The sequence below is a fragment of the Anneissia japonica genome, unplaced genomic scaffold (assembly GCF_011630105.1).
Source record: "Anneissia japonica isolate Jap-2015-1 unplaced genomic scaffold, ASM1163010v1 scaffold1810_len1271414_cov176, whole genome shotgun sequence".
In the NCBI taxonomy this organism is placed as follows: domain Eukaryota; kingdom Metazoa; phylum Echinodermata; class Crinoidea; order Comatulida; family Comatulidae; genus Anneissia; species Anneissia japonica.
In genome coordinates, this window is record NW_022702449.1 from 726,568 (window position 1) to 740,099 (window position 13,532).

A 13,532-nucleotide genomic window follows, 5' to 3' on the forward strand; every position below is an offset into this window, starting at 1 on the left:
TTTAGTTGAATAGAGATAAATGTGAAAGACACTTAAGGATTTGAAATGATGAGGTAAAGTAAGATGTGGTAATTTAATGTCAGCAATAGGCTTATACGTATCCCGTTCGTTTGTTTAGCACCTACAGACATTCAGGAATGTGGTAAAGTATTGGCGTATGTTGACTCCTTGGGGATCATTCATTTTTTCCCCGATGCGAAGTGCATGGAGGCGTTTTTTTATTACGTGCTATTATTATTATCTGAAAGTCAAGGATGCTCAAATGCTTCTTTGAATGACAGGCTCTTCTATGTGTTACGATTCTCTATAGCTATTTGCAAATCACAAAGGCCTTGTGTCTGTAATGAGTTTTTTAATGTAACTGTGATCCGTTTTCTTTCTTTCCACGATGGTGAACTTTTGTGAGATGTACTCGTTTTGTTTTCACCCCCTGTTCATTGACGCTGGTTCCCTCAAAAGCTAAGACTTGCCTTTTCAAGTGCGTTCATTCTTTATTATGTCTCTGAAACTCAATACTGTTTTCCTTCTCTTTATCAACCTTCCCAGGATCTCTTGTGAACTGGTTTCTTTTAAATACATACTTTCTTTGGGGTTAAGATGCTTGCCTTCTGATCCCAGGGTCCTAGGTTCAATTCCTGTCACAGTTTTTCTCACCACCAAAAGTAAACTCCACTCCCTAAGCCTCATAAAGAGACTTGGTTTCTTATAAAGCATCATTCTCATCCTGTAAGTGGTGGGTGTTCTTGCTGTTGAATGTGAAGGGGAAAAAAATTACCTTCTTACCTTGAGTGGCTTCATTAGACTTGTTTGAGGTTATTGTCAATTTTTAGTTTTTAAATTGATTGCAGGTCTACCTTTGGATCGTGTTCCATACATTGGTTCCACAAATAATATGGACTTTCATTTCCATGGCTATTATTGTAATTGGTTATTAATTATTGTTATATAATTATGTAGAGTACAGAACTTATTGGACATACTGCAAAAACTAAAATTAAATGTTATTTTAAAATTAATCATATCCAGTTTACTGTATCTTCTTTCTATTTGTTTCTTATATTAATTCAGTCTTTGTCTAGTTTGTGCAGTTGCCAGTTGAATTATTATTTATCTATTGTTTTTAAGTGCTTTTGTCTAATTATATTTCTATTTTGTTATTATAAATGGACATTACTAAGTTTTAGTATAGTTATTGGGTGTTAATAGATGGTAATTATTCTTATGCACAATGGACAGATGGATGGATAAAGATCAGATTTTCACTTACAATTCAATACCCTTGTGCTTATTTTACCATTATTAACTTTTTTTCATAATTTTATATTTTTTATGTATCTTAAACTTTTCTATTAACTTGTGAAGAAAGTATTTCTAATTTTCAATTGAAATACTTTATGGTGATTATTTAAAAATCAAGGTAGAGTTTTTTGCCATCATAAATAGCTCAGAGGGAATCGGCAGCTTCCAACAAACACTGGTTCGCATCGTTAGATCTCGTATGTTTGAAAACTACCGTCTTAACTCGAAAATCAATGATTTTCTCCTATTTTCTTATGAACTCTACCTTCTATTATGCTTCATCTTTTAATTAATCTTCAGATATTCTCCTCTGAATGACTTGATTCCAGGCCTTGGCCTGCCATTGAACCAAAACTAAGCTAATCAACCATTTGTCTGTGTGTATTTTGAATGCTGCGAAATATGCATTTTGAACGATGCTCAGACAACGCTATTTTTGGCTATGCCCGTTAATGAAATATCTGCTTGATTTTGAATTATTGATGACAAATTTATACCATTATACTGACAGGACTGAATCGTAGTATTTGCCCATTAAGTTGATGAATGTTCATTGCACCCTGAAGGTGTTTTTCCTATGCTAATGGTAAAGATGAGTTGATAAGGTCAAACACTTTCAGTTCAATGATTATAGTATTTAAAAAAATAGAGATTCAATCAAGGCATTGACATTTCTTTTATTATATATTTATAAACCTTTTATTTTATCAAATACGGTGGGACGGACGAAGAAAAAAGTAGCTCCTGTAGGTTCCATACAAGCAAAATCTCATCCCAGGATTTTACTCATAAAGTGGTAGCAGATCTATTCAAAATAGAGGGGCCCTGGGAAGGACTTCGATCGAGAGTCCAAACCTCCTGTACACCACCATGGTTGGCGCTTGGTAAAAACGTGTTATGGTTATAACACCTTACGATAACTAGAAATGCTATTTTCAAACTCAATTTAAATTAAAAATTTATTTCACCCATTTTTTTCTTAACTTTCAAATATTTGGGATTTCGCTGGGCCACATATATCTTCCCCCCACCTTGAACTACCACTGCAAAGGGCCAAAACCACACTATATCAGCTGAGAAAACATTAGCGGAGATCATCAAAGACAATAACAGTTTTTAATTGTAGCGTATAATCGGTATATAATTGAATCAAAAAAGATAGGTATTTTGTTTATACCATTTTAACAAGCTTTATTTTTAAATGATGAGTGCCAGTACAGACAGAAAGAAAATTTAACCAAAATCATATGCACAGAGGAAAAAATAAAAAATAAAATTTTATTGAATTAGAAAGTGCAGAAAATATTTATTAAAAATAAAGTTTTCAAATTTTTTTGGCGAGTAGAGAGGATGTAATAAAATAATCGCAGGTACCCGCTTGAATAGCCATGTCAGCATTGATTTAGTCTGACATTTATTAGATTGAATATTTTGTATAATTTAAGTAATTTTTTTTCTGTATTTAACATAAAATATTATGATTCCTATTTTTTACATATACCCATAAATTGGTTGGTAATGTATTGAAGAATTTTCGAGGTAGGAAAGGTTGTTATTAAAAAAGCGCTGTATTGAACTTAACTATATACCGTCTGACTTGCTGCATCAGTAGTATTATACTTTATATGAGAAATTGGTTGTTTAATAGTACAGTAAATCAGTGATACAACACTTCAGGACGTGGGTAAAGTGCTGTGATTGTTATTAAAAACATATCGCTACTAAATTCTCAAGTAAAAAACATTTTATTTAGTGCGGTGCTTATTTGAGAGAGGCGCTTTTTTGATAATTTATTCTTAAAAATAATGTAAATATAGGTGAAAGTGACATACTTTAGTGCATTAGACCTGTTTCTTAATGCACTCTTTGAGGCTTGGAGTACTAGCTAGTTTTCAATAATTTTCTTCACCCCTTAAGGATCACTTGGTGTCTTTGCTACCCGGTAAACTGATGCTACATCGACTTTGTGTTGCAGGCCCCTGTCCTAACTGCTCAGACAATCAACTTACCAAAATGAGCAATAAATATACAGTGTAAAAAAGTTAATAAAAACAATTTTTTGCGTGATCATTGTTCACACACTCTTTTAGTGTGCCTACAACATTTTATATTATATTTTCAAAGTGTATTATTTACTGGCTATCTCAAATTTGCCTGTTCTTAAGGCTAAAGTTGAAGTGTGCACTCACTAATCACACAAAATATCTACCGACTTAACTAATTTTTATATAAGACAATTTTGCTCTATATATTACTTTCTCATTTCAATCCATGTAATTCATGTCAAACAATGTAGGCAAGTAGCTAAATCCCATGACATTTACAATTGAAGTTGAATGTAATAATGTGATATCCATGTCCAAACATAGCCTTCAAACCTAGCTTTATATATTAAGATCAGGCTTTGGAGGAAAACTATTTTTTGGTACGTTGTACAACTGATTTTCTTAAGACACAGAAAGCATATTTGACAAAAAAAATCTTGGGAACTTTTAATGACACAGATTTTTGTATATTTAAAAATCAAATATGTTTTGGTATCATAGAAATATCAGTTGTACAACATATCAAAATATGTTTTTTCTTTGGCGTCTGTCTTTAAGAAGATTATAAGATTACAAAATTACAGCAAAATATTGGAGTGGAGTTGAATAGCTTTGTGGCTAAGATGCTTGCCTAATCTCAGGGTCCTGGTTCAATTCCTGTCACAGCAGGCCTGTCTCTCACAACTCATAACAACTCCAGCCTCTTAAGGAAACTTTGGTTGATAAAGCATTGTCAATTGTGTAATTGGCGAGATACTTGCCGTTGGATGAAAAATGAAACAGGTTACCTATAGAATAAAATAATATATAATGCAATCTTATATTTATATAAATATTGTACGTCTACTTCAGTTAGTGTTTGGTATATTTAGATATTGATGAAAAGCATCACAAGAGATCGAGAGTTCCTCATTGAATTTTAATTTAAAGTTATTATGTGCAATAATAATTTCATTGTAAATCTTTATTTTTTTCTTAAAGACTATAATGAAATCGTAAATCTTGAAGATCAGTCTACAGTATACATTTCAAATGCCTTCATCCTGTTTTATTCAAAGGGTCATGGTGAGTATATATTTCATCTTGTGCTATTGATATGCATCATCATCGTCATGAAAATTAGACATAAATACTCTGTTTTCTGCCATCAAACATTACAATGGAATGTTCCGAAGATAATCAATAATACTCAGGTAGATCGATTATTGTTGGTCTTTTTTTGATATTTTAAGCTACTTTTATTAAATGTAGTTCGTATGTGCTTTTACAAAGATGATATATTTCATATTGTTTGTAAGTCATTTTTTTATTCGAGATAGCAAAAAAGAAATTGTTGTTGCTGCTACAATCGCTGCTGTCAGTCATTGTCATCATCATCAATATCATGATCATCATCATCATTACATAATCATCACCATTCAATAAAACTGGCACAAAATGTTTACTTGGAGAAACAATGATGTAGAGCGTGGACGAATTCATTGGCCAACATATTGAGTGCCATGCTTAAGAATCATTGCGAAAGGGTTTAAAGGGAATGGTCAACACAGTTTGTGTGTTGGGGCCACCATGGTGTGCATGCCAGGCTAGAGTTTGAGGAAAGGTTCCAAGCAAATTGGCATACAGTACATGCTACATCACTGTAGAACTTTGTAGTCATGTAAGATCTGGTTCATGGCCAAATGTGATTCTGAATTGCGATAAGAATAATGTGTTGACATTATAGAATGTAAACGAATATTAAGCTTCAACGAAACACCTGTTCATTAAGTAAATGCAGAGTAATGACATGTTTGAGAAATGAAATGTCCTTATGAAACAATCCGTTTAACCTTCACGGATTTGAGATTTCTTACGAACACAAAAGGAACACCTGATGTAATTAATGTTATGAGCATATTCTATTTCAATATTTTCAATTAATAATGATAAGAAAGTAGCGCGAGTCTTTAACCTCATTGCCATTACTTGGCATTAGTAAAGACGTGTATAGATTTTGTCCACAATATTTGTAGTTTCTGTCACGTACACATTTGTCCATAAACAACTTATAATAACTTATAATTATTATTGATAAAAGAAGATATTACTACCAATTATTATCGTTATTTTATTTAATGTGAATTTAACTTTGACCAGTAGCGTAACAGCTCCCACTGGCTATTAAAGCCAAGGGGCCCCAGAAGATTTATCAGCATTTTTGCCCCATACATTGCCTAAGTGGGGCCTTTCTTAGGAGCACTAATGTGTAAAAAAACTCATCAAAATACTTCTTCAAAACATCAAATACGCCAAAACATGGTGGTTCCCCCCCCCCCAGGGTAGTAACCCTGAATAAGCCTTCCATGGACCTCAGACCTCTTCATTGCACCATTGTCTTTGACTCTTCTCTTTAGTACTCATTATAATCAGTTGTCAAAGATTCGGTGCAGTTATTTTTACCAATGGTGTTGATATTCTTATGCGACGACAAGTGACTATTTTAGTAAAGGGCCACATTCTGTACTAATTCTCATATTTTTCTTTGAAGCCACAAAGTTAAGATATACTGTAACTCTGTTGAGGTAAATATTTATGGACTGGTAAGACTAACGATTTAGTTCGAAACTGTGATTGCTTTCAAGTACTGTTTTGTAACAGAGGTTCAGCAGAAGAACTTAAGGGTAATATGTGTTCACACTCTTATGCCCCTTTCAAAATTAACCAATTAGTCATCTGGATCAGGGGCAGATTTGGGGGGGGGGGGGGGGGGGCGGGCCCTTTAGGGGGGAGGAGGGGTGGTTGCCTGGCCCCGGCCCTCCCCCCTTTTTTGCGAGGTAAAAAAAGAAAAAAAAAGAAAAAAAGAAAGAAAAAGAAAAAATGATAGCCCACAACGCCTCAAATGTTATTTTCGGGCCTCTAGAACACAAAAATTTTGCGGGGGCATGCCCCCAGAACCCCTAGGACATTGTTGTCTCGATCGGCCCAAATTTCGGCCCCCCTTTCGGCCCCCTTTCGGGCCCCCTCCCCTTTTGGACATCTCTGGATCCGCCCCTGTGGATGTTGGAAAATCTATATAATTTAGTTTGAAACTGTGATTTCTTTCAAATACTGTTTTATAACAGGGGTTCAGCAGAGGAACTTAGGGGTAATATGTGTTCACTCCCCTTTCAAAATTAACCAATTAGTGATCTGGATGTTGGAAAATCAAGCTCTAGCAATGATTTAAAACCTCTGGAAGGTTGAAAAGGTAGTGCTATATTAACTACCATACTATATTACTCTTAATGCTGATGATTTTCTACTTCTTCCGGATTTCGCGCCAACTACAATTGAAAGCTTTGACGCAGGCTGCTTCTGCTGATGGTAGTTGTTGTTGTTGATGTTGTCATTTTTGACACTCCCGACTTGTTTGTTACAGTACGGTTTGATCAATCTATATCCAAAGTGCACGATGACATTAGCTAGCTTTGCTATGCTCCTGTGGTCATCTGGTCATCAAAAGCTTAACAAATGCATATGGTCTGGTTTGTTTAATTAACTCCTTTATGAGATTATTTCCAAGCATGGAAGTCAGTTTGTCCGAACTTGCTCACAAGTTCAGGGTCATTGTGCGAATTTGAGCTAATACCTCTTTAAAAGCAAATCTCATTGTCAAGATTACAGTAGGTTAAATATATCTGCTGAGTACAAAAGATTATTCTTATTTTTTGTATTTTCATACTTTTGATGAAACAATATGAGAGTAGAATTTTATGTTTTTTTTATGGCATTTTAAAAAGATTGTGATCGTGGGCCTATTAGTTTTTCTGTTGGCATAAATTTTACTTCAGCGATTTCAGGTCTCGGAAATTTCTCATGTTTATCAAGTGGGTAATTGATAAAATGAAATACAGTAAGTTTAAGTTCAAGAATTATTTATTCAATTTAATTTTTCATATGGTAAAATATGTACAGTTAGATAATGATTCATAATAATAAAAGAGAAAAGTACATTAGAATTATCATTTTGTGAAATTTATGGAAATAACCATTGAACAAATCTGGTTACCTCTGTATTTTAAAACATAAGAGTTAAAATATTCTTTTCATATAAATCAATAATAATGTTTTTGTGGCAATGCGGCAATGACACTGCTAAAGGAAGATGTTGACGGCTGGAAGCTCTGGAGATGTGGGTGTGGAAACAAATGCAGAAAGTTTGTTGGACTGAGAGAAAGACAAATGAAAGAGGTACTGAACAATAAAGAAGAAAAGAGAGCATTACTGTCAGTAAAAAAAAAAGAGGAAAAAAAGGAGAAAAAAAAAAAGAAAAAGAAAGAAAAATTGGATCGGTCATGTTTTAAGGGGAGATAGTTTGTTGAAAGAAGTCATAGATGGGCGAATAGAAGGGAAATAACCAAGAGGAAGAAAGAGGATAGGGGTGGTAGACGATTTAAAGGATAAGAGGCCTTATTTGGAAAATGAAGATAAGAGCGGAGAACTATGCCAGTGGAGGAGTTGGCAGCCAAGGACTTGCTTGACGGCAAAACACTAAAAAGAAGGACATGTAATTAAATATTATTCCTAAATAGTAGACGATGTTTGAGGGAGCACTTTTCCATCATGTAATATTATACAGTACGCAAACGGATGTCTCAGCATTTTGTTTTCATTTGCCGCTGTTACTGTTGACAAAGCTCTGCTAAGCCCACGTCATAAATTGCTATCACTTCCAGTATTACCATATGTTTACAAGCCACAGATGTACTTAAATTTGATGTATTACACACCCACATATTTCAGTTTATATTAAAATATTGTCAAAGATTTACATAATCATTGACAAATTGTACTAAGTGGTTTGTGTAAAATTGCCAATAATATTATTGATATAGATAGAGGTAAACACTCATAAACTCCATATACTATGAATAGAATAAATTTCAGAGAAAGTATTCTTGTTTTTTTATATGAAAATAATTCTTTAATAATGTGATGAACATAAGGTCATTTTATTCATTAATCAAGTAGACACTTCATAGAAAATCAGGGCAACTTGAATTTATTGGAATAGAACTAAATCCTGTTTCTAGAATTTCTTTGGGAAGTCTATTTTTTAATGCGTTCATTGTCCTATTTACTCATACATTCTTTAATTATTAGATTTATTCATTCAATATTTGATTGTTTTGTTTGATTATTTAATCTTTCTTCTGTTCATTCATTTATTAATTCACTCATTCATCTATTTTTTTATTCTTGTATTTATTTATTTTAATATTATTTTTCTTTTTGTTCATTTACCTAATAAATTCATTTATTATTCAACTTGTTCACTCGTTCGTCTATTTATTCACTTACTTATTAAATTATTATTCATTCATTTGTTCAAATATTTGCTAACTCATGTGGTCAACATAATAACATTGTTGTTATTAATGTTATGATTATTGTATAATTATATCTAATCTTTCTTTTTGAAGAATATGTTAGTTAATACATTGACTGTACTGTTAAATATGTTAAGTAATTAAGCTTTTCTTAATTTGGATTGGAAAATTAAAATGCAAATAAGTAAGATTAATGAAGATCTCTAATGATGCTGTCATGCACAGGTGGGAGTCTGTGAGGATATGAGAATAATGATGATGATGACGATTATGATATGAATTTATTAATTCACTCATTCATCTATTTTTTTATTCTTTTATTTATTTATTTTAATATTATTTTTCTTTTTGTTCATTTACCTAATAAATTCATTTATTATTCAACTTGTTCACTCGTTCGTCTATTTATTCACTTACTTATTAACTTATTATTCATTCATTTGTTCAAATATTTGCTAACTCATGTGGTCAACATAATAACATTGTTGTTATTAATATTATGATTTTTGTATGATTATATCTAACCTTTCTTTTTGAAGAATATGTTAGTTAATATTACATTGACTGTACTGTTAAATATGTTAAGTAATTAAGCTTTTCTTAATTTGGATTGGAAAATTAAAATGCAAATAAGTAAGATAATGAAGATCTCTAATGATGCTGTCACGCACAGGTGGTAGTCTGTGAGGATATGAGAATAATGATGATGACGATTATGATATGAATGAATGATGATAATGAGGATAATTTCAAGAAATCATTACTGAAGATAAAATGTATAGATGAATGAATATGATGATAATGGTAATAATGATAATGATGGCCTACAATTGATGATATGATGACAATGATGATAATGACGATGATTATGATATGATATGATGTTTAATGATGATGATGATATAATGAAAATATTTTTAAGATTTCATTGCTGAAGGTAAATTTTTTAGATGAATGAACATGATGGTAATGATAAATTGACAATAATAATAATTAAGGTGATAATGATAACAAAAGTGATGGTGATGAAAATAATGCAAGTTATTATGTAGTAGCAAAGATAATGAACATAGAATGTGAAGAGTGATGATATAGTGCACAATGATGATGATGGTGCCAAATTGGGTATTGTCAATTATGACAATGAAGGGGATGGTATATTAACTGTGAATGTGAGAATATGTTGATAATATTACAATAATATTATTGTCATCCCTAATAATATTTATTGTATAGGTTATCAAAATGCCACTGTTGAAGATAATGTTGATTTTTTTAAATGATTTGTTTTCCAGATCTTTTAATAGCCATAAACAGTGATGTTAATTTGTTACATCTCAACGACCTATAATTCATTGATGCAATTTACTGGCTTTTTCAGTGAATGGATATTAGTAGAACTGTTATGGCCCCCTCAATGTGTGGGAGTCTACAACATATGGACTGCAGCAAAGCATTTAATCTGAAATTGTTGATGTTTAATATCTGACACCCACACAAATTGTTTCATTATAAATTTGCATCCGCCCATTATTCAACAAAATTAGCTAATAATGCGGGCAGACAGTTCTATCAAAACCTTTGTGAAGAGACACAAGACTGCTACAATATGCCACAATATTTTCACTCTAATTTACTTTGATGTTCAAATAATTATCAAATTTGTAACCAACGTATAACCCATATAAATATGGAAAAGTGCCATATACAGTAGTTTACAACAGTTGAAATTTGATAATGATAATTCCCAATATTTATAAAGCAGCTACTGTAATAATATTGTAAGACCTTTAAATGTGTTTTTATTTTTGTTTTATAAATTATATTATAATTTTAATATTAATTTATTTCACATCTAGGAGCATATACAGACTCTAATTTCAAGATGCTCTATAGACCAAGGTTTACAAAATTGAGTTGATTTTCAGCTGTAAGATCCTGTTTGCAGGATTTGAACCAGCAATCTTGGTATTAAAAGACAAGCATGTCCAACTTAGAAATTTCTTATTATTTAGAAATCATATTATAACTAGGTTATCTCTATACTTCCTTTCCTTCAATGGTAGTAGTTCGTCAAACAGTAGAATGAAAATTATTTGTATTAAAGAATTAAAAAACGTGAGTATTACATGAAAAGTAATAGATAGCACCTTTAGTCTACGGCTTGAGATGCTGTGGCGTGATTGTATGTGATGTAATATTGCAAAAATTCTTCACTATAAACCAGATTGAACAATAATTTATTTGTGTAAAAAGAAATTTATATATTTTTAGATTTCAGTTCAGTATTGGGTGTGAAAGCAAATTTGTATGTTTTTTGAAAGGCTCCATTCTTTTACAGTGGCAGGTAGGTTTAATATCTAATAGGACAAAATAAATTTATTTTTATTCAAAGCATTTTTATCAGTTAGGTCTTGACTAATTTATGATGTAGTGAGCCCCACCAACCTAGAGGTTTTGTAACAGTTTTTTTCTGATATTATATTAATTGTGGATAAAAATATGTATTTTTCATATTTCATAGCAAATGTCTTATTTGTCATATCTTCTCATGTTCAATTCATGAGCTAACTCAGAACTTGCCTTATCATTACCTGCTTATAATTTATGCATGAGCGATCTCAGCCACGCTAAGTAGGCCACGCCTTGCAAGTAGTTCCAGTGCTTGATGTGGAATGAAAACAGAAATACGATACTTTATCTCAAACTTGTCACTATTTATTATTATAATTTGCAGATACAACCTTTTACTATGAAGCCAATGTTTTTTTACTGACCTGGGAAAATGAACATGACTAATGAAATCTACAGTAATAAGGAAATTTGCAGAAACATTTCTAATATTAGTAGCTTCTATTTGAATATATTTTTTAAATTCTTCCTGCTTTAAGGCCAAATAAATGAAACATGTTTGATGTTTCCTTGTTTCATGCGGCTATCTCTTGTTGTTACTGGCAAAACACAAAGGCAATCTTGTAGAAATGCTCATATTGTCAGCAATTTATCAGACCTGCCAACTCACCCGATCCTGTCGGGTGTCACCCGATATCTAAACAAATCTCCAGTTCTCCCAGATCGAATGTAGTTTTTAACCGATTTCACTGATTTTGCAGGTTCCATCCGCAAAATACTCTGATTTATGCATAAATGATTTATTGGATCATTATTATCCAATGTATTCGCCTCGATACACAAGCAGCAATTTAATAAGTTGTTTTGCAGTAATTTTGTACCATTGATTTTATACCACTATGATTTGTCTGGACGTGTCTTTTTTAGTACATTGGATCATCTTTTTGGTAATACTGGAAACCTCCAGATTTTTTAGTAAATCTCCAGATTTTTTTAAGATTTAAAAAAAAGATTTTCATGACCCAGGGGTTGGCAGATCTGATTTATGCTCATATTGTCATTAGCCATTTATGCTCATACTGTAGTGTCAGCAAATTGTGCTCACATTGTCAGCAACTTATACTCATATTGTCAGTAACTTGTGTCATATTGTCAGCAACTTATGCTCATATTGTCAGCAACTCTTATCCTTATATTGTCAGCAACTTACACTCATGTTGTAATAGTAATTTTTATGCTCATATTGTCAGCAACTTATCCTCATTGTCAGCAAATTATGCTCATATTGTCAATAACGTATATTGCTCATATTGTCAGCACATTTGCTCATGTTGTCAGCAAATTATGCTCATATTGTCAACAACCTATGCTAATATTGTCAGCAACTTATGCTCATATTGTATTGTCCTGGTATTATAGAGAAGCGAAATCCAAAGACAATATTAATGAAGGTTTTTGACATAGAAACATCCTCATAGTATTACTAATAATTATTCATATTTCATATGGTATGCAAATTACAAGTTTCTCAATTTTTTTCCTCTCATAAATCATCCTCAAATTAAATGATACAAATGCTCTAAAATGCAAGTATTACAGTATCCTCAAGTGTCTGTATCTGATGACAAAAAACAAAAACAAGACATTAAAAAAACAATCATTCTAAAACCATGTACAGACTAATCAAATTTTATTTGACAAAAACATGTGATATGCCTAAATATGGTCATGATGACATCACATCATGGGAATGCAACAGTTTTTTAAGTTACTGCACTATTAGCCTCTATTATTACATCCACTGTAAGCAGTCATTTTATACATATAAACATGTACTAAATCATCACAATAAACATTATTAGATTTTTCTATGCAAAGTCAATCATTGGTATTAAATAGCAGTCGCTCTCAGTAAACATATATTAAATTTGTAGCGTATGGAGACTCGCTTCCTGGAAGCTAAACAATGAAGGAAAATTAATTCCATAATAAACAAAGCTATCAAAGTACAGATACTGAATTATTTAAACAGATACTGAAATTAATTTTAGCAGTGTCTTTCTTGGAAATTATCGGCTATCAAAGGGATACTGCTGTTCAACTATTAAACTATTCAACTATTAAGGAAAACAAAGGAGAGCAATGCATTTTTAATGCTTATTTGAATATTTTTATATCCTCTAAATACCTTTTAAATTAAATTTGCTCATTTATTGATTTTTACACATTTTTCTATATTTCAATATTTATCTTTCGATTTTTTTTCTTTTTGAAGAATGTTGTATTGTAAGTATTTGTGTTTTTCTCGTGAAGGGCCTCCACTCGACAGTGATTGATTTTATTTTGGAATGTCCTGTCTCTTTTTTTGTACTTTTATGATTGTTCTTTGCCGTTTCTGTTATATGTACATTTTAATTGTTTGAGACAAATAAATGAAATGATTGCATTCTAATTACAAGAATTTCAGGTTTAAATCCAACTACAC

At 31.8% G+C, this 13,532-nt stretch overlaps 1 long non-coding RNA gene across 2 annotated transcripts in view; it reads left to right on the forward strand.

Annotated features, from left to right (window-relative positions):
- The window catches only part of LOC117103877, a 32,652-nt gene extending 19,190 nt beyond the window's left edge, over window positions 1-13,462 (forward strand). The window contains exons 2-5 of one of the 2 annotated variants that reach the window (XR_004444672.1): window positions 4,326-4,409; window positions 10,970-11,042; window positions 11,433-12,498; window positions 12,572-13,462. This is a non-coding gene — a long non-coding RNA (uncharacterized LOC117103877). Of the gene's footprint in view, window positions 1-4,325; window positions 4,410-10,969; window positions 11,043-11,432 lie in introns of both variants that reach the window. The other variant, XR_004444671.1, reaches the window with a different exon arrangement.
- The last annotated feature ends 70 nt before the right edge of the window (window positions 13,463-13,532 follow it).